At 39.4% G+C, this 23,022-nt stretch overlaps 1 protein-coding gene across 17 annotated transcripts in view; it reads right to left on the reverse strand.

Moving 5' to 3' along the window:
• RABGAP1L (RAB GTPase activating protein 1 like) overlaps positions 1-23,022 on the reverse strand; it is an 852,978-nt gene that overhangs the window by 124,141 nt on the left and 705,815 nt on the right. For 2 of the 17 annotated variants that reach the window (XM_063648457.1, XM_054449709.2), the window contains exon 1: positions 1,373-1,509. The exons of 12 other annotated variants lie outside the window; for them this stretch is intronic. The gene's annotated coding sequence lies outside the window, so the exon portion shown is untranslated. Of the gene's footprint in view, positions 1-1,372; positions 1,511-23,022 lie in introns of those variants that run through there. 3 more of the 17 variants (XM_054449705.2, XM_054449690.2, XM_054449711.2) reach the window with 3 other exon arrangements.

The raw sequence follows: 23,022 nt of genomic DNA on the forward strand, positions 1-23,022 counted from the left end.
CAAGATTAAAACAGCTTCAAACTGTGTTTGACCCTTGTTGGAGTCAGTAAAGCATTTTTACTTCATTTTTGTTCTACAGTGCTGCTTTGTCTGTTAAGCATTATTTTCGTTTACATTTTTTTCCTGCACATTTATCCTGACACTGACTAACCAGGTAAAAATTAAATGATAATCAGGAGACAAGGCATTATAAGGTGTCCAGGCAGTTCATACCTTTTAAACTCCTTATCTTTTCAGAAGTACTTTAAAAGATACTGTGAACCTCTTCATGCATTCACCAGCACCAGAAGATTTCAGATTATCTTGCAACATTTTCTAGATGTGAAAGCAATTCCTCTTGCTTTCATATTTTTCTTTGCTATACAGTGACTCAGAGCTTCCACACATGGATATCTGAATAAGGTGCACTGACAAAGACACCTGCTGTGGAAGGTAAAGAAAGTACTTCCCACAATGCCTTACTCCCTGCTGGCAACCACCCAGGGGCAAACAAGAGTTATAACCGCAGTTGAGCAGCGCCTATGCACCCTGGGAGAGTGCATTCAGCGTAACCATAGGTAATCCTCTTGGTTACGAAGAACCCTTATAACCCAAAAGAAAAGGACCAGAAAAAACAGTTTTAAATAGCACCTAGAGGTGCTGTACATTAAACTCATAAAACATTTACGGCATCAGGCTATAAGCATGCAAAAACATTTTTAGAAAAATAATCAAAGGTTTTAAAAATAGTTTAAGTTTACATACACAGAAACTAATAACTTCAAATAGTTCAGTCCTTTTAGAATTCTACACAGGTTCTTAGATAAATGTTTTTAAAAGCTTCTATAATTTATAACCTTCAACAGATTGTTCTAATTAGCCACAGTGACTAGAATTATTAATAACATGTCATTTCTAAACCCAAGTGGTCCTCTATTGTAGCTGCAGTGCACAGATTTTCTTGATCAAGGACACTCTAAGTTTGATTTGCAATCTTCGCCTTTTGTCACCCTTAAAATGTTCCTTAAAGTTTACTTTACTTTTCAGAGTCTGGGAAGGAAAAATTCAAGGTTTCGTTTCCCCTTATTAAGTGTACTATATTTGTGGTTCCAATGAAAAACATACTCTTTGAAAACTGATGATTAGAGAAACTGTCACTCTACTGTCATTTTCTCCAGTCTCAGAAATAACAGCTACACCAATACTCTCCAAAACTTCAGAAGCTATTGTACGCAGTCCTGTCTACGAACTCTTGTTTTACCATCCCCCCAACCCATTGATTCCCTGGGTTGTTTACACCTGAGTGTCTGCAGTTATCGCCTTCACACCACGCAACTGCATTGGAAAAAAAAAAAAAAAAAAAAAAAAAGAAGGCAGTGGTGTGGAGAATTACCTGAGATCAAGGGCCGTGGTGTGGACGATACCATCTGCCGCTAAAACTTACCAGGAGAAGAGTATCAAACAGGCGACAGAAACCAGCCACACTCCCGGTAACCAAATAGATGGTCCCCAGTTCAAGCAGGAACTAGCTAGCTGTCTGTCCCCGGGCAAGTCATTTAACTTCGCTAGGTTTCAGTTTCCTCATGGTCATGTAAATTGAGAGGGAGAGAATAGATTCCTGGTTTCCACATGGGTATAGAAAGTCAAAAGCAATGTGTCCTATTCCTATTTCCTCCTATCAAATAGGTTTATTTCATAGAAGATAGAAATAGGTTTATTTGATAGAAGATATCAAATAGGTTTATTTGATAGAAGATATCAAATAGGTTTATTTGATAGAAGATATCAAATAGGTTTATTTGATAGAAGATATCAAATAGGTTTATTTGATAGAAATAGGTTTATTTGATAGAACCTATCAAATAGGTTTATTAGGTTTACAAACCCTTTCTGGATCTTATTAAGAAAATGTTTACGAATAAAATATCTCCAACGATTTTTAAATGTTGTTCTGAGATTTTACGCTGAAAGAGTATTCCATACTAGTAGCTAATTTTGTCCCAACAGTCATCCTTCTAGTACTGTTCTTTTTAACAAAAGCATACCTGGGTCATACTATGAGTCAAATCATCTATTCTCAAGTGTCAAATTTAGAAACAGCCGAAACAAAAATCAAGAAAAGCTTGAATAAGATGTGGCTATTTTTCTATTCTTGTGTTCTCTCCAATGCAGCAAAGTAGTTTCATTATGGGAGTAGCATTTTTTTATTCATCAGTCAAAGCAGCAAGTATAAAAATTATCTCACCTCACCTGTAATCCCAGAGCGCAGTGGCTCACACCTGTAATCCCAGCACTTTAGGAGGCTGAGGTGGGTGGGTCACGAGGTCAGGAGTTCGAGACCAGCCTGGCCAATACAGTGAAACCCCACCTCTACTAAAAATACAAAAATTAGCCCCACCTCTACTAAAAATATAAAAATTAGCCAGGCGTGGTGGCGCGCACTTGTAGACCCAGCTATTCAGGAGGCTGAAGCAGAATCGTTTGAACCCAGGAGGCAGGGGTTGCAGTGAGCCAAGATTGCGCCACTGCACTCCAGCCTGGGCGACAGAGGGAGATTCCATCTCGGAAAAAAAAAAAAAAATTATCTCAACTCAGGAGAGTAGCAGTCAAGACCTTTTTCCTATATTTCATATTCTACTTGTTGAATATTGTCATCACATCACCCATAAAATCAGGATCAGATGGAAAGAAAGACAAAACAACTACAAGAGAAATATGGCTTAGGCCAGGCACGGTGGCTCATGCCTGTAATCCCAGCACTTTTGGAGGCTGAGGCGGGTGGATCACGAGTTCAGGAGTTGGAGACCAGCCTGGCCAACATGGTGAAACCCCGTCTCTAATAAAAATAAAAAAAAATTAGCTGGGCATGGTGGTGTGTGCCTGTAGTCCCAGCTACTTTGGAGGCTGAGGCAGGAGAATCGCTTGAACCCAGGAGGCAGAGGTTGCAGTGAGCCAAGATTGTCCCACTGCACTCCAGCCTGGGCAACAGAGCGAAACTCCGTCTCAAAGGAAAAAAAAAAAATATATATATATATGGTTTAGAGGGCAGAAAGGTCTTCTGCAACCCCCATATAGATGGGTAGCACCCTGGAGAAACTGTTCCTCCTGCATGACTGGCCCTCCTCTAATCTTTCATGAACATTCTTCCAGATATTCCTAAATAACTCTATGCAGACATTCACAAAGTATACATGACTCAATGTTAAGGATCTCCAAAATGACAAAATGTTCACAGTGTTCACAGTGAGATAAATAACTATAAGAAAGGCTGGTTGTGGTGGCTCACACCCATAATCCCGGGAGGCTGAGGGAGGACTGCTTGAGCCCAGTATTATAAAACCAGCCTGGGCAACATAGTGACACTAAATCTTTACAAAAAATTAAAAAATCAGCCAGGCATGGTAGCAAGTTCCTGTAGTCTCAGCTATTTGCGGGGAACCCAGGAGGTTCAGGCTACAGTGAACTGCAATTGTGCCACTACACTCCAGCCTGGGTGACAGAATAAGACGCTGCCTCTTAAAAAAAAAATAGAATATAAGAAAGATAAAATTCTATAAATACATTCTTAATTACAGAAAATCAATATTCCAAGCAGGTTTCTATCTACTCTTAGCAGTGTACATTACAAAACCCATGTGCTCTAAGTGAGGTAACAAAAGAGAAAATATGAATGAGAAACCATAGAAATATCAGAAGAAAGCTTTTCAGAATTTGTATTTCAGAATAGTCTAGTAACACCTACTGAGTTTTTACAATGGGAAAAGAACAAGTAAAAGATAAGTAAACTTGTTATCTTTAAAATTATGCAAAGGTAAATAAAGAACACCATTATTCTTGTGTTGAATACCAGCCATTCAGCTCATTATCTTTCCTATCTCTCCTAGCAGTTGCTAGGAAAATTCAAAACCTCAGAAAACAGATTGTTCAAAAAAAGAAAAAAAAAAAACCCAGCATTAAACTAAAAAAAGAAAAACCAGTGGGACATAAATACTCGCTTAACAGGTATGCTGGGTATCTTGCTGCCTCATTTGCAACTCACCACAAAGAATGAGGGTGAGGTAGATTCCAGACTATGAAAGAATAGATGCAACTCTTTAACAATTCAGCTTTTTACCTCATTTGAAACTAAAATCCACCGCCATCACATTCACATTAAATTTTACCTAACCAAAAGTAAATGTTTCAAGTGCTTGTAAGCATTCACCGATATTTGTTATCACTCAAAATGAAGAGAGTTTCATATTTACCTGAAAACATGAGTAATGCTTCACTTTGTCTCATTTTGAGCAGAGTGCACAACTGAATTCTAATTACAAATAACGATACATTAATTTCTAAAGCATTCAAATAATTATTTAAAACATTTCACTAACAATCAAATGAAATGAAACCATTTCACATGATATTCGTTTTTTCATAAGATCAGAGCGTAGGTTTAGGGAACAGCAATAGGATTTCATGCAAGTGTCCATTTCTCTCAAGTTTTTCTCCCAGCCTGGATAACTCCCTTTCCAATGGGACCTCACATGCCTGCATTATGTTATATACTGGCAGCTTGCAGCAGGGCACTTGGTTAAAATCCTGCAGTTAAAACTTGACAAGTTTGATGGTATGTGAATTAAATCTTAATTTATTTTAAAAAAGCAACTCAGGCCAGGCGTGGTGGCTCATGCCTGTAATCTCAGCACTTTGGGAGGCCAAGGCAGGCAGATCACGCTGTCAGGAGTTCGAGACCAGCTTGGCCAACATGGTGAAACCCCGTCCCTACTAACAGTACAAAAATTATCTGGGCGTGGTGGCACATGCCTGTAATCCCAGCTACTCAGCAGCCTGAGGCAGGAGAATCACTGGAACCCGGGAGTCGGAGGTTGCAGTGAGCTGAGATGGCGCCACTGCACTCCAGCCTAGGCAACAGAGCAAGACTCTGTTTCAAAACAAAAAACAAACAAACAAACAAAAAAACTCAACATTTACTAAATGCTTATAATGTGCATAAGGGGGATTACAGATTTTGTAATCTAGTAATACAAATAATCTATAACAATGAATATTTACTAAAAATGTTATAATAGGCCGGGCATGGTGGCTCATGTCTGTAATCCCAGCACTTTGGGAGGCCGAGGTGGGTGGATCACGAGGTCAGGAGATCAAGACCATCTTGGCTAACACGGTGAAACCCCATCTCTACTAAAAATATAAAAAAAATTAGCCGGGCGTTGTGGCAGGCGCCTGTAGTCCCAGCTACTCGGGAGGCTGAGGCAGGAGAATGGCGTGAACCCGGGAGGTGGAGCTTGCAGTGAGCCAAGATCACACCACTGCACTCCAGCCTGGGCAACAGAGCGAGACTCCATCTCAAAAAAAAAAAAAAAAAAAAGTTATAATAGTGGCAGCTAATATTTAATAAGTATTCACTATATCCTAAACACAAAATCTCATTTCATCTTCACTGTAAATCAATAAACTAGATACCATAATTATTCCTTTTTTGTAGATAATTAAAATATGGAGAAGTTTTGTGATTTGACTCAATACCTACAGCTAGAAATAGAGCTGCTAGGATTAAAAAACAGGTGTGTCTGTTTCTAGTGTGCAAGCTAAAGGATAAGGGAAGTAGGCAAACATATACCAGAATTAGCCATGTGCCAAACACTGCTGCTTCTCAAACACTGATGTCTCCTTCACACACATACATAGGTTACAGACTATAAAAAAAGCTATGTCTGTCATGTAATACAATAATTAGTGATATAGGACTGTAATAGAATGAAGTCCCTCTGCAGATGGGGAAGCCTTCACGGAAAAGATGGATTTAATTTAGATAGGCAAAGTGAAATCATTTTTTACAGGGAAAAATGAATTTAGAATGACTAGAGTGGTAAACTGATACTGGACACAGTAGGAGTTACAAAGGCAGATTTAAATTAGCCTATGGTAGTTTGCAAATATCAGGTCAACAAATTAGGCCAAAGCCAGTCATTGAAGATTACTAAATTCCTGCCTTTCTAGCTTCCATTTATGCCATTAGAGAAAGGAAGTGTGGGCTCCAGAATTTAGAATAACCTGGTTTGATACTGGGCTCTACCACTCACTGGCTATGTGACTGTCTTAGTCTGTTTGGGCTGCTACTAGAATAAAATACCATAGACTGGATAACTTATACACAACAGAAATTTATTTATCACATATCTGGAGGGTGAAAGATTAAGGTGCTGGCAGATTTGGTGTCTGGTGGGAGTGGGTTTTCTAGTCACAGGCAGAGGTCTTCTCTCTGTGTCCTCACATGGTAGAATGAGGAAGGGGTCTCCTTGGAGCTTTTTTTATAAGGGCACTAATCTCATTCAAGAGAACTTAACCCACATGATCTAATCAACAGTCAAAGATCCCGTCTCTTAATATCATCACATTTGGGTATTTCAACATGCGAATTTTGGGGGGACACAAACATTCAGTCTATGGCAGTGACCATGAGCAAATTACATAAATTGTCTCACTCCTTGGTTTTCTCATCTGTATTAGTCCGTTTTCACACTGCTATGAAGAAAAACCCCAAGACTGGGTAATTTATAAAGGAAAGAGTTTTAATTGACTCACAGTTCTACATGGCTGGAGAGGCCTTGGGAAACTTACAATCATGGCGGAAGGGGAAGGGGAAGCAAGGACCTTCTTCACATGGTGGCAGGAGAGAGAAGGGAAAGCAGGGGAAATGCCAGACGCTTACAAAACCATCAGATCTTGTGAGAACTCACTCACGATCACAAGAACAGCATGGTGGATGCTGTTCCACTCACCTCCCATGATCCACTCCCCCATGATCCACTCACCTCCCTCCCTGGACATGTGGGGATTACAATTTGAGATGATATTTGGGCAGGGACACAGAGCCAAACCATATCATCATCCACAAAATAAGAAAATAGTAACAATGCAGTGAGGTACCTGACTCTGGAAAGCATTTGATTGATGTTTGTTGTTATTATCAATATTAATAAAAATGATGTATAGGGGGCAAAATTATTTGATGAAAACTAAAGAGAAGATGGAATTGTAACCTTTAGAAATGGGGCAGGGAGTGAGGTTCTCAGTATACGAGAACACAACCAATGCCTCCATTTTTTTTTTCGTATTTCCTTATCCAGGAGAGACGAATAACAGTGTCACACAATTTCAATCCTCTACCAATTTTCCATAAACAACGAAATCTTTCTGGACACTGATTTATTTGGGAGTAATGTGGTAATTTACATGAGTCCTTCTGTTAGAAATGATTGAGACAGGTTAGTGGAGGTGAAGTCTTGATAGGGAGGCCTGGGTGGGGCAGTGGGGCACAATCTCCTACAGTTTGCTGCCCTCTCCAGTTTCCTGACTACAATGCAAACAGAATTTAATCAATTACCTCTCATTAAATTGAATAACTATGAGAAGAACAGGGAAAAAAGAGCATTTGTTATATAATGATATTAATCTATTGTAACCTGATCAACAAAACACCATTACTATGGGCTATCATGTGAAAATAAATAACCCTTCTTCATAACTATATTATAATAAGGTTTTCCACAGTTCATTTTTATCTTAAGAGTCAAAAGAAATACCCTGTGCAATGGTTTAGAGTAGCAGCTAACTCAGAAACTAAGAACTGACCAACAAACCACTTCATTTCAAAGATGTCAACTAAGTTTCCATCAGAGGTAAATGGGGAAGGGGGAGAGAAATAACACATATTTAAAACCTACTGTGCCAGGGAGGAGCCATAATTTCATTATCTCTTTTAGTTCTTACACAATACTTTGTAGCAGGTTTAATTATCCCAATTTTACAGAAAAGATACTTGCTCTAAGAGTTTAAGCAATTTAGGCTGGGTGCCATGGAAATCATGCCTGTAATTCCAGCACTTTGGCAGGCCAAGGTGGGTGAATCGCCTGAGGTCAGGAGTTCGAGACCAGCCTGGCCAACATGGTGAAACCTCATCTCTACTAAAAATACAAAAAAAAAATTAGCTGGTCATGGTGGTGGGTGCCTACAGTCCCAGCTACTCGGGAGGCTGAGTCTTAACCCCAGGCGGCGGAGGCTGCGGTGAGCAGAGATCGTGCCACTGCACTCCAGACTGAGCGATGGAGCGAGACCTCATCAAAAAAAAAAGAGTTTAAGCAATTTAAAGTCACACTACTTTGGCTGGGCTCAGTGGCTCATGCCTGTAATCCCAGCACTTTGGGAGGCCGAGACGGGAGGATCGCCTGAGATCAGGAGTTTGAGACCAGCCTGGACAACATGGTGAAACCCCATCTCTACTAAAAATACAAAAATTAGTCAGCCTGGTGGCAAGCACCTGTAATCCCAGCTACTTGGGAGGCTAAGGGAGGAGAATTGCTTGAACTCAGGAGGTGGAGGTTGCAGTGAGCTGAGATCACGTCACTGCAGTCCAGCCTGGGTGACAGAGCAAGACTCTGTCTCAAATAAATAAATAAGTCACACTACTACTAAATGAGAGTTATGATTAAACCCAAACATGTAATTACAAAGGCTCAGGTTTTTTCCCACCTACATCAGGTTTGTCACAAATGAAAGCGAGAGAAAAGACAGGAGATTCAATTCACTTTTGAATAGCCCATTTGGAAATCCTGAAATAGAAGTTTTAAAATTTCTAATGGTAGACTCTATATTTCTCTTATCTTAGTATTTTGCTCTTAATATTGTACCCTTATATAATGAAAATATGGGCTGAAAACTTATATTGCATCCAACAGTATCTATCTATCTTTTTTTTGTTTTGTTTTGTTTTTTTTGGCGTGATCTCGGCCCACTGCAACCTCCACCTCCCAGGTTCAAGCATTTCTCCTGCCTCAGCTTCCCAAGCAGCTGGGACTATAGGCGTACACCACCAAACCCGGCTAATTTTTGTATTTTTAGTAAAGACAAGGTTTCACCATATTGGCCAGGCTGATCTCGAATTCCTGACCTCGTGATCCGGCTGCCTCAGCCTCCCAACGTGCTGGGATTACAGGCGTGAGCCACCGTGGCCGGCTATCTATCATTTTTGAGACAGGGTTTCTCTCTGTTGCCCAGGCTGGAGTGCAGTGATGCATTTACAGCTCACTGCAGCCTCAACCTCCTGGGCTCAAGTGATCCTCCCACCTCAGCCTCCACAGTAATTGGGACTACAAGTGCCACCACTCCCAGCTAATTTTTAAATTAAAAAAAAAAATTTTTTTTTTTTTGAGACAGGGTCTCACTATTGTCCAGGGTGGAGTGCAGTGGCACGATCACAGCTCACTGCGGCCTCGACCTTCCAGGCTCAGGTAATCCTCCTCCCTCAGTCTCCCAAGTAGCTGGAACTACAGGCGTGCACTACCAAGCCTGGCTAATTTTTTATATTAGTAGAGAAGGGGTTTCACCATGTTGCCCAGGCTGGTCTCGAACTCATGAACTCAAGCCATTCACCCACCTCAGCTTCCCAAAGTGCTGGGATTACAGGTGTGAGCCACCATGCCTGGTCTGTAGTAGTATTTATTATATAAGGCATTCGCAAATATGAAGAGAAAGAAGACTGAAGGCAATTTATCAATTCCTCCTCAAGTTACTGATGAATGCAATACACATTAACAGACTGCTATAATAGAAAATATCATGTGAATTGAGGCAGCATTCTTGTCAGTGATGGCTTCCATGATGTTAAAAATTGGCTTTATGTATGCTTTAAGAGCAATAGTAAATTGCTTAATGGTCTAAAATAAAATAATAAAAAGATTTTCATAATTTTAAAACAGCTGTCATAGTGGTGGCAGTGGCAATGCCCAGAACATTCTAATTTCATTCATTTGAATGACAGTTTATTTTTTATGTTAAATCTAAAATATGTTTTTATATTTCTATAGATAGACATAGAGGGAAAGACGAGAGAAGGAGAAAAAATAAATGTTATGGTTGAAGTTTAAACTTTTTGAATATTGGCAGGCTGGCATCTCTCTCTCTCTCTCTCTCTCTCCCCCCCTCCCTCCCTCTCTCTCCCCTCCTGTCCTTCACTCTCTCTCAAACATACATACCTCTTAAAAATTATTTTTGTCCTACACTATTTGGCAGATATTGTCTTTGTATCAGATAACTTACTAAGTATGAATCTTTAAACTTCACTCTAGTTATCCTACATTGTTCTCTTTGTACAGTGGTTGACAATGCAAATGAGATATGAACACAGTTGAGATGTGAACATGATACCTATAGTCTTACAGATTGCAGTTTATAAATAAGCTCTATATTAGTCAATTGTAGATGAAATGTTCTATTATTTATAGTTACTATAGCTACTAATAATCTAATATTGCCTTTTTAAAAAAGTTATAGGTTCTTGCTATGTTGCCCAGGCCAGACTTGAATTCCTGGGCTAAGCAATCTTTCACCGCAGCCTCCCGAGTGGGTGGCACCACAGGTACAAGTTACTGTGCCTGGCAATATTGCTTTAAATACACTTTATTTTGTGATAGGGTAATGTCTTACTGAAGATACTCCATTAAAACAAAAAAATCTCTGATATGTATAGAGGACAATTAATCATTACACAAAATGATATCTTAGGAGTTCTTGCCTGTGAAAGAAAATATGCTATAAATTTGCCCAAAGCCTCTCTGCAAGATAGAATTCTAAAGCAGCCATTTTGTAAAGGAGCTTCATTCTGAGACAAAAATAACTCCTTGAAAGCACAGTTTCTCTTTAATGTAGACTCGCTTAACACTATTAATATAAGTTGCCTGTGTTCTTTTTTGAGAGGGAGTCTTGTTCTGTCACCCACACTGGAATGCAGTGGCACCATCCTGGCTCACTGCAACCTCCACCTCCTGGGTTCAAATAATCCCCTGCCTCAGCCTCACAAGTAGCTGGGATTACAGGCGTGTGCCATCATGCCCAACTATGTGTTCTTTTTACTGCTGATATTTTTGTGCAAGTGGCACGTGGTCTTCTTTTATTTATTTATTTATTTATTTATTTATTTATTTATTTAGAGACAGGGTCTCACTCTGTCACCCAGGCTGGAGTGCAGTGGCGCAATCTCTTGGCTTACTGCAGCATCAAACTTCCCGGGCTCCGGTGATCCTCCCACCTCAGCCTCCCAAGTAGCTGGGACCACAGGTGTGTGCCACCACATCCAGCTAATTTTTGTATGTTTTGTAGAGACAGGGTTTGGCAATGTTGTCTGGGCTGGTCTCAAACCCTTGAGCTCTGGTGATCCTCTCCCCAGGCTTCCCAAAGTGCTGAGATTACAGGAGTGAGCCACCACACTAGCCTGACACAAATGGTCTTTAATGTCTCAACACCACAGAATGCAAAGCGTGCAGTAAGAAAATTTGCTGATATTTTGTTTTTACTTCAGGGCAGTTGAACAGAAACACAGTTGATATGGTTTGGCTGTGTCCCCAGCCAAAGTCTCATATTGAACTGTAATCCAAATTGTAATTCCCATGTGTTGGGGGAGGGACCTCATGGGAGGTGATCAGATCATGGGGGTGGTTCCCCCATGCTGTTCTCGTGATAGTGAGTGAATTCTCATGAGATCTGATGGTTTTAAAAGGGGCTTTTCCCCATTTTGCTCGCATTCTTTTCCTTCCTGCCACCATGTGAAGAAGAACATGTTTGCTTCCCCTTCTGCATAATTGTAAGTTTCCTGAGGCCTCCCCAGCCATGCTGAACTGTGAGTCAATTAAACATTTTTCCTTTATAAATTAACTAGTCTCTGGTATGTCTTTATTAGCAGCGTGAGAATGAACTAATATAAGAGTGAAGAAAATAGGTCTGAGATTTGGATAATAATACAGCTTTATATGTCATAATGGGGAGACTTAACCTTAGACAAGTAAACACACCAAGGCTAAATTAAGTATGACAGGACATTGCAAAATGACAGCACCACTCATACCCTCAAACCTTAGAAAACCCTTAGCTCAGATGACGCTTCTGAGATACTTCTGGGTCAAACAACCAAAAGTAAAACCATCATGTATACGTAATATCAACCACTTAAATTTAATTTCTAAATTCCTTCTCCTAAAACCTTAATGTATTTCCTCTAAAATAATTAGCTTACCATGAAAAAGAAATATTATAGAATTCTGTATCCAGTGAATTAGAAAACTTTTTTTTTTTTTCTGTGACAGAGTCTTGCTCTGTTGCCAAGGCTGGAGTGCAGTGGCACGATCTTGGCTCACTGCAACCTCTGCCTCCTGGGTTCAAGCAATTCTGCCTCAGCCTCCCGAGTAGCTAGGATTATAGGCACACACCACCACTTCTGGCTAATTTTTGTATTCTTAGTAGCGACAAGGTTTCACCATGTTGGTCAGGCTGGTCTCGAACTCTTGACCTCATGATCTGCCTGCCTTCGCCTCCTAAAGTGCTGGGATTACAGGTGTGAGCCACCGTGCCTGGCCAGAAAACATTTTTTTTTTTTTTAAGACGGAGTCTCACTCTGTCACCCAGACTGGAGTGCAGTGGCATGATCTCGGCTCACTGCAAGCTCCGCCTCCCGGGTTCACACCATTCTCCTGCCTCAGCCTCCCAAGTAGCTGGGACTACAGGCGCCCATCACCATGACTGGCTAATTTTTTGTCTTTTTAGTAGAGACGGGGTTTCACCATGTTAGCCAGGATGGTCTCGATCTCCTGACCTCGTGATCCGCCCGCCTCGGCCTCCAAAAGTGCTGGGATTACAGGCATGAGCCACTGCGCCCGGCCCAGAAAACACTTCTTAACTCAGAAAATATCATCGATAGGGTATTCTGTTAGAAAAGATTAACTAAAGTAAATGACAAATACAGCAATGCTACTAAGAGGTTGAAGGGAGAAAAAAGAAGTTCCCGTTAAATATACTGTTTTTCTTTCTTTTTTTTTTTTTGGCTACAAACACCTCATGTACAAATTAATTATAAAAATGGAGGCCAGGCACAGTGGCTCACCCCTGTAATCCCAGCACTTTGGGACGCCGAGGTGGGTGGATCATTTGAGGTCAGGAGTTCAAGATCAGCCTGGCCAAGATGGTGAAACCCTGTCTCTACTAAAAACACAAAAATTTGCCAGGCATGGTAGGTGCACCTGTAGTCCCAGCTACTTGGGAGGCTGAGGCAGGAGAATCACTTGAACCCAGGTGGCAGAGGTTGCAGTGAGCCGAGATCGAGCTACTGCACTCCAACCTGGGCAACACAGCAAGACTCCATTTAAAAAAAAAAAATTAATCATAAAAATGCAGAAATCCGAAGAAATACCAAAGTGAAACAACTTCCTCTTGGATTTGATGGTTAATACACAAATATATAAATTTAAAATAAGTAAATCCTTCAAGCCTTTACTAGATACCTAGGTCTATTAGTTATTTAGGCAGTTGCTAAGCAACGTCCTCTTCCGTAGGGCTAAAGTGCATGAAATTAGCAGGTTTTCAGGAAAAGATAAATTGAATGAAAAATTAGGGAACACCCAAAAGGAAAAAGCATTAACTTGCTGATTAGCCTGTAAGAGAGGTTTAGTGACTTTTAGCAATAGTTTTTATGCATTTTGTTTTCTACTAGCACCAAATGAGATGGGTACTTTAACACATTAATATTTTAATTTTATCGAAACAGTGATCATTATACCCACTTCTACACTTAAAAACTTAATTATATAATTAAGGTATTGGATCAGGATAACTGGGGTATCCTGATCCAATGCCCCAATTACTACTATTAACAATGATCTCCATAGATCCCTTTCTCTAACAGTACTGTTTTTCAAATCACCAGTTTCAGGGTATGTCACACCCCTGGGTTTGTGCTTAAAAATATTTTGTTGTAACGTGAAATCAGTAAAAATACAGCTTCATGATGCTGCTTAGAAACTACTAGATCTCTCTTTGACAAGGGCACCAAGGAGAATACACAATGGGGAAAGGATAGTCTCTTCAATAAACGGTGCTGGAAAAACTGGATCTCCACATGCAAGAGAATGAAACTGGACCCTTATCTTATACCATAACAAACATTAACATGAAATATTTAAAGACTTAAATTTAAGACCTGAAATCACAAAACTCCTAGAAGAAAACTTAAGGGAAGAACTCCTTTACACTCATTTTGGCAATGATTTTTTGACACAAGCATAGGCAATAAAAGCAAAAATAAACATGTAGGACTACATCAAACTAAAAAGCTCTGCACAGAAAAGGAAACAGTCAACAAAATGAAAATGCAACCTAGAAAATGGAAGAAAATATTTCCAAACTATATATCTCATGAGGGATTAATATCCAAAATATTTAAAGAATTCATATAACTCAACAGCAAAACACCAAATAACCCAATTTAAAAATGGCCAAAGGACCTGAATAGATATTTTCCCAAATAAGTCATAAATATAGCCAGCAAGTATATGAAAAGGTGCTCAACATCATTAATCATTAGGGAAATACAAATCAAAACCATGAAATATTACCTCATACCTGTTAGGATGGCCATTATTAAAAAAAAAAAAAGAGATAACAATTGTTAGTGAGGATATGGAGAAAAGAGAACCTTTATACACTTTTGGTGGAAATGTAAATTGGCCCAGCTACTATGAAGAATAGTACAGAGGATCTTCAAATATAAAAAAATGGAACTACTGCAGCAATCCAACTTCTGGGTATGTAACCAAAGGTAATGAAATCAGCATAGTATCTCGAAGAGATATTTGCACTCCTACATTCGCTGCAGAATTATTCATAATGACAAAGATATAGAAATAACCTAAGCATCTGTTGATGGATGAATGGATACAAAAAAGGTGGTATATATATTTACATTTATAGATATACATAATAGGATATTATTCAGTCATAAAAAAGAAGGAAATCTTGCCCTTCATGACAACATGGATGAAGCTGGAAGACATTATGCTAAGTGAAATAAGCCAGACACAGAAAGACAAATATTATATGACTTCAGTTACAGATGGAATCTTAAAATGTCAAACTCACAGAAGCAGAGAGTAGAATGGTGGTTGCTTCTTGTCGGGGGATAAGATAGATGGAAAGATGTTGCTCAAAGGGCCCAAATTTCAGTTATAAGATGACAAAGTTCTGAGGATCTAATGTACAGTATGGTGACTACAAGTTAATGATACTCTACTGTATATTGAAGTTTGGTAAGGGAGATGTAGATTTGCTAGATCATAAGTGTTCCCACCACACACATACACACACACACGTTAACTATATGGGGTATTGGATGTGTTAATTAGCTTGACTGTGGTAATTATTTCACAATGTATGCATCATGTTATACACCTTAAATATAAATAATTTTTATTTGTCATTTATATCTCAATAAAGTTGGGAAGGAAAGAAACTATTAGATCTCTACAAACTTTGTTCTTTACTATCAGCATTTTGGAATAACTTTTTTTTTTCTTGCAGATCTTACTATATCAATTCAATAAGTAAAGAAGAATGTTGTTTAATCTACTGGGTGTAACAATGGAAACCATTAAAAAGGAAATAGGCAAATAACTGAAGGGAAAATTACTGTGGAATTTCAAATGTTGTGAAGGAAGGAGATAGAAAGTGGAATATACAGTTTTATTATTTTGAGGATTCAAGGGAAAATTCCCCACCTTACCTCTCTACTTGTCCTTTTCTTCATTTTTAAAAAATCATTTGATTTTTTATTTTTTTTTAAACAGGGTCTTGCTCTGTTATCCAGATTGGAGTGTAGTGGCATGATCACAGCTCACTGCAACCTCAACTTATCTTGCCTCAGCCTCCCAAGTACCTGAGACAGTAGGTGTGTACCACTGGGTGTGGCTAAGATTTATATACATAAAATATCCTTCCACCTCCGTCTCCCTAGTCATTTTTTAATATTGTGTTGCGAGTTGTGTAAATGGTGCCAGGATACAATTTCTAATCCCCTTACTCACTAAATCATCTCCTTCCTGATTTTCGTAAAGTCCACACTGAGCAAACCTTGATGCAAAAGCTAGTGAGGGCCATAAAAGAACCACATAAAGAACCTACATTTGTGATGAATTTTATCATGAAGGAGGTGACTTGTGTCTGGATTGTGATCATGTAATCATGCCCCCTTGTATTAATCCTGCAACCAATATACCATGTGAGCTTAGATAGTGAGGCTCTTACTTTATTTGAAAAAAAAAAAAAAAGCATTGGACTAAATGATTGGTTAAGTCTACTGAAGTTTAACAGTCCATGACATCATTTTAAAGCATACTGCTATATAAAAATTGTTATTTCTAATTTTCTTTTTTAACTTTTAAGTTCAGGGGTACATGTGTAGGATGTGCAGGTTTGTTACACAGGCAAACGTGTGCCATGGGGTTTTTTTGTACAGATTATTTCATCACCCAGGTATTAAGCTTAGTATCCATTAGTTATTTTTCCTGATCCTCTCCCTCCTCCCCTCTGCCCTCTGGTAGTCCCCAGTGTGTGTTCTTCCCCTCTATATGACCATCATTTAGCACCCACTTCTAAGTGAGAACACACAGTATTCAGTGTTAGTTTGCTAAGGATAATGGCCTCCAGCTCCATCCATGTCCCTGCAAAGGACACGATCTCATTCTTTTTTATGGCTGTATAGCATTCTGTGGTATATATGTACCACATTTTCTTTTTTCTTTTTTGAGACGGAGTCTCGCTCTGTCTCCCAGGCTGGAGTGCAGTAGCACAATCTCGGCTCACTGCAACCTCTGCCTCCTGGGTTCATGCCATTCTCCTGCCTCAGCCTCCCGAGTAGCTGGGACTACAGGCACCCACCACAACGCCTGGGTAATTTTTTTTGTATTTTTAGTAGAGATGGCGTTTCACTGTGTTAGGCAGGATGGTCTCGATCTCCTGACCTCATGATCCGCCCGTCTCGGCCTCCCAAAGTGCTGGGACTACAGGCGTGAGCCACCGTGCTCGGCCTCACATTTTCTTTAAACAGTCTATCACTGATGGGCATTTAAGTTGATTCCATGTCTTTGCTATTATGAATAGTGTTGCAATGAATATACGCATGCATGTGTCTTTGTAACAGAATGATTTATATTCCTTTTGGTATATAATCACTAAAGAGATTGCTGGGTCAAATGGTATTTCTGCCATTAGGTCTTTGAGGAATTGCCACACTATCTTTTCCACAATGGTTGAACTAATTTACACTCCCATCAACAGTGTAAAAGTATTCCTTTTTCTCAACAACCTCACCAGCATCTGTTATTGTTTGACTTTTTAATAATAGCCAGAATTGTTATTTTTCAAAGATTATTTGATCTTTAAACCTGCTCAGATGAGACATTTATTACCAGATAGTAGGATCTTTTGCTTTCTTTTTTATTTTCCTGTAGTAATAATAAGTGTCTCAGGCCAGACTTAAGAATCCATTGTGAAGGTCTAATAGTCTAGGTAAGGATAAAAGGCCAAGAGTCAGCAAGCAGTTGGTAATGGTACACATGGCTGAACTATGACATTATAATGACCTTCATTTTATTTTCACAACCTCTAGAGTTAAATATAAGAAGACTCTCCAAATCATAGAACTCAGCTGAGTCAGAGAGTCACATACGGAAGAGTTTTTCAATCTTGGCACTATTAGTGTTTTGGAATGGGTGATTCTTTGTTGTGGGGAGCTATCCTGTGCATTTAAAGATGCTTTGCACAATCATTGGCCTCTGCACACCAGATACCAGTAGCATCTCACAACCCAAGGTTATGGCAACCAAAATATCTTCCAGACATTGCTAAATGTCCCCTCAGGGCAAAATCACTCCCTATTGAGGACCATGGATATACAGTATATTAAAATTACCGGTCTAGTGTGTGGCTTATGCCTGTAATCCAATACTTTGAGAAGCCAAGGGCAGGAGGATCACTTGAGCCCAGGAGTTCAAGACCAGCATATGTAATGTAGTGAGACCCCATCTCTACAAAAAAGTTTTAAAAAATTAGCCAGTCATGGTGGCACATGCCTGTAATCCCAACTACTTGGGAGGCTGAGGTAGGAGGATCATTTGAGCCTGGGAGGTCAAGACTGCAATGAGTGCCACTACATCCCAGCCTGGGTGACAAAGTGAGACCCTGCCTAAAAATAAACAATAAAATAATTAAACAATAAAACAAAATAAAATACAATTATAGAGAGGAGTTGTTTTTCACCCCAATTAACTTTTAACTATTAGACTCTTAAAAATATTTTTTATGATTTCAGACCAATCTGATATTGTTTCTGACCCTACTGAAAATTGTCAGTAAATGAGTCACTGAATTAGTATCCGTGAAAAACTTTCTTTTATTTTGAGAAGGTTCTTGCTCTCATAGATTACAACAAGAATACACACACTGTTAAAATTAGGAAATCACAAATCAGTTACTGACAAGTCACCTGTGGGTGTCTCATTGTTATCAATAATATCAATACATATCAGTATTAATTATATGTTGGTGTAGATATTATTGAAATTCATCAATCAGTTCTATATAGCAATATCTGTGAATTTCAGAGATAGGAGGGTTATAAAGGGTTTTCAGATTCTTATGTATTCCAATCCATGGTTTATTGATGAATTTATCACCAAAAAGATGATAACTATATTTACTCATAAATATAAGATACAATGACTTCACAGAGTATTGGAATTGGCTTTAGAGATTATTATCTAGTGCCTGATTTACAGCTGGGGAAATGAAAGCCTAAGTCTTAGACAAATGAAAAAGCAAAAATAAATTTCATTTTTAAAAATGAGGAAAATAAGAAATGGAGAGGGTAGCAACAGAAGGAAGCAGATACAAAGCCAAGAGAGAAAAATGTCTCTAATGGTGTGTGCAGGGTGTGACAAACCAAAGCCTCATAAATGGTAGCTCTCAGGCCCTGGGACTCATATAGAACAAGAACAAGGGAGGTTCTGGGTATAATTTTACAGCTCTGAACAAAGTCAGTACTTCCTATCAAGGGAAGTTGTTTCTAGTGTAGACCTGTAAAAGCAGATGACAGTGGGCAGACAGAACTTCCCTGGGGCAGTTGTAGAATTCTAGGTTGATATTTTATACCACTTGATTTAACTTGAGATGTTGCTGTTTGGTTGGGTGGGAAGAAGGGTGTACTGAGCTTTTTTTACACTTTTAAATTTTGAAAGTTTTTTTCATGTGTTTATCCTGGGGTTTTTAAACCCAAAGGTGTAACTTTTTTTTTTTTTTTTTTTTTTTTGGAGACAGAGTCTTGCTCTGTCTCCCAGGCTGGAATGCAGTGGGGTGATCTCGCCTCACTGCAACCTCCGCCTCCCAGGTTCAAGTGATTCTCCTGCTTCAGCCTCCTGAGTAGCTGGGATTACACGTGCGCACCAGCACGCCCGGCTAATTTTAGTATTTTTAGTACAGATGGGGTTTCTCCATGTTAGCCAGTCTGGTTTCAAACTCCTGACCTCAGGTGATCTGCCCATCTCAGCCTCCCAAAGTGCTGGGATTACAAGTGTGAGCCACTGCACCCGGCCTCAAAGGTCTAACTTTTAATGTAAAATACATAAAATAGAAAAGTAAAAGGTATGTCCAGTAAAACAGTGGTTGACCTTTGGATGCTTCTGTTCAAGTTTAAGTTGTATTTTAAAACTGTCCAGGTATTCCAATGTGTAATTGGTTAGTCTAATCTGAGAGCATTTGTATGGGGCTAGAAGTATATAATATTTTAAAAATAAGAGCACAAGTTGTCTTTCTTTGTTTTCTTTCTTTTTTTTTTTTTTTTGAGAGGGAGTCTTGCTTTGTCACCCAGGCTGGAGTGCAGTGGCACAATCTCGGTTCACTGCAACCTCCGCCTCCTGGGTTCAAGCAATTCTCTGCCTCAGCCTCCCGAGTAGCTGGGACTACAGGCGCCCGCCACCATGCCTGGCTAATTTTTTGTAGTTTTAGTAGAGATGGGGTTTCACCATCTTGGCCAGGCTGGTCTTGAACTCCTGACCTTGTGATCCACTCGCCTTGGCCTCCCAAAGTGCTGGGATTACAGGCGTGAGCTACTGCGCCCAGCTTGTCCTTCCATTTTAACTGGCCAACTGAAAAAGCTACGCTCTGTCAGTACAAACAAAAATAAGTCATTGCATGAACACCAAGCCATCATTAAAAATAGGCTTAAAGAAACTTCAAATACTAAAAAGTAGTTTATATAACTTTACCTTTTCAAGTGGGACTTCAGTTAAATTCAAGAGAACACACAAGTTGCTAAGTGCTTCCTATGTACAAAGCAGAGTGCTACACATCTGGGGTAGCAGAATGAAAAACTCAAGAACTCGTATTTCTATAAATAGTCTATAGTAACAAACTGAAATTTCTATACATAATGAAAATAAGTGAGTTAATCCCACATTCTCCACACACACAAAAATACCTTTTAATCTAAATCCATTTCAAAATTTCTTTGACTTGAGACTTTCTTTTCAAAAACCTGCTTTAAATAGGCTCTCAAGAGCCACGTCTTTGTTTAATAGGGGCAGAAAACGAGGCCCATAGAAGTGGAATGTTTACTTAAGGATCCTATGACATCACAGGTGGAATTTAGACTTACATAAGAGCTGGAGAGGCCCTCTGGAGTCCTCTAACTTAACTGCTATGTCAAAGGCCTGGTATCACATAGCTATTCAGTGGCAAAATTAAGATGTGTCGCAGCCCTTCTGACTCTTAAGCAAAGGCCCTCATGGAAACTAAAACCATGTCTTGCCCTTGGTTTATGTCTAGGATACAGTTATTCCTAGTGTTCCACAGAGCACAACTGAACTCTTGGAGCTAAATAAGGTGGGAAGAAGCTTCCTCCAGTGTCTTTCAGACTGGAGAAGCTCTAAGCTTTAATGGGGCCATCAGAGTGGTCTACCTGGCTGCCTGGTTCAGATTTGCTATGACCCTCCAGAACAAGGCAGAAAATAGATTGGTCTCTACTACTAGAATATATGACCTACGCTCAATGGTAATTTGACTTCCCACACTTAATATAAAGTCAGGTTCCTGATTTTATGTAATTTGTTCTTTATTGAGAATATCATAGGGAAAATATATAACTTGAAAAGGGTTTACATAGGAAAGAAAGAGGGAGCATTAAAAAACACATTTATGGGCTGGGTGTGGTGGCTCACTCCTGTAATCCCAGCACTTTGGGAAGCCAAGGCGGGTGGATCACTTGAGGTCAGGAGCTCGAGACCAGCCTGGCCAACATGGCGAAACCCCGTCTCTACTAAAAATACAAAAATTAGCCAGGTGCGGTGGTACGTGCCTGTAATCCCAGCTACTCAGGAGGCTGAGGCAAGAGAATCACTTGAATCCTGGAGGCAGAGGTTACAGTGAGCCAAGATCACTGCGCTCCAGCCTGGGTGACAGAGTGAGACAACGTCTCAAGAAAAAAAAATAATAATAAAATAAAAGCATTTATATTGAGTCTACTGCAGTTATAATTTAAAAGGTAATAGTTTTTTTTTTCAAATTCACTGGTGGAATCTACAAATCTGTCATTCATTTCCTGCTTGCTTAGGCCCTTAAGGGTCTAATTGATTTCCTGAGCTGAAACTAGATAATGGAAAATACTTAGAATAATAATCATCCAGTGAGATGGGCATTTGGCATCTATGAACCCAAAATATATTCTTTCTCATAATTCCCTTCAGTAATTTATATGGTTTCTAAAGGAATAATCTCACTTTTACAATGAAAGGTCTTCGCTTAATAAAACATAGTAAGGCATTTCACCTAGTGTTTTATGAATAAAGGCACGCCTCTGTGACATTCTCTAGCCTCAACACCTACGTAATATGAGGCCTGGAAGTGTATTACCTGTTTTCCTGCCAAACAATTCATTCATGAAGTCAATGAACAAAAAATAAAAACAAAAACATGAGGTCAATATTATTACTGTGACAAACCTGAGATTTTTATATTTAAGTGATGGAAATCTGTTATTTAAGCTTATTATACCACCTCTTTGCAATACTGTCCCAAAGCTGCAGAGGCCCAAATTAGTTAAGGCAAACTACAGTGTGCTGATGCTGGATGTACTATGGGCAGCCTGCAATCTGACATTCATTATACTTCTCAAAGCCTCATTCCCACCAATTTCTTTATCTCTGTGGACTGTACATCATTATTGACCATAAGCATTCCTCTGTCACATCTGTTGTACGATGGAGGGTCCAAACTGTATTTAGCCTAGGAGAAGCATTATTCAGAAGATAAACATGCCAGAGGAAAACCCCAAATGCAGACAGAGCCAAACATGACTTTGAGGTAATCTGTACCATACCTCCCTTTCCTTTAGCAAAGCTCATCAAGAGATAGCTTAGAAAATAGTCTACCAGAGCCAGGTTTGGGCTTTGGAATAAAGCTAGCCTTTTTGGGTTTTTTTGTTGTTGTTTTTTGTTGTTGTTTTTTTTTTTTTGAGATGGAGTGGAGTCTCGCTCTGTCACCCAGGCTGGAGTGCAGTGGCGCCATCTCGGCTCACCGCAACCTCTGCCTCCCAGGTTCAAGCAATTCTCCTGTCTCAGCCTCCCGAGTAGCTGGGACTACAGGTGTGCGCCACCATGCCTGGCTAATTTTTTGTATGTTTAGTAGAGACAGGGTTTCACCGTGTTAGCCAGGATAGTCTTGATCTCCTGACCTCGTGATCCGCCTGCCTCAGCCTCCCAAAGTGCTGGGATTACAGGCGTGAGCCACTGCAACCAGCCCAAAGCTAGCCTTTGAAATGAGACCTAGGTTTTCAAGGAACTCACCTCACACAGCTCACTTGTGAGTTATATATAACTCCGAAACCTAAGCCTAGAAGATTTCAATTTCTTTTAAAATAATATCTGTAAAATATGGTTTATATAGAAAATAAAGCTCAGTATAATATATAATTTGACTAGATGATGTCAATCATGTTTTACTGGATGTTAAAAAAAAAAACAACAACCCAGCCTCCTTTCTTTCAAGCGGCATTCTTATCATATTATGCAAATTATTACCTTTTTATAATTGAGACACCAATCAGTGATAAAGCCATTTTATGTGTTTTGGCACAGAGCATTAATGTAATTTTTGCTACTCTAAATGTCT

Source organism: Pongo pygmaeus, chromosome 1, assembly GCF_028885625.2.
Source record: "Pongo pygmaeus isolate AG05252 chromosome 1, NHGRI_mPonPyg2-v2.0_pri, whole genome shotgun sequence".
Lineage (NCBI taxonomy): Eukaryota > Metazoa > Chordata > Mammalia > Primates > Hominidae > Pongo > Pongo pygmaeus.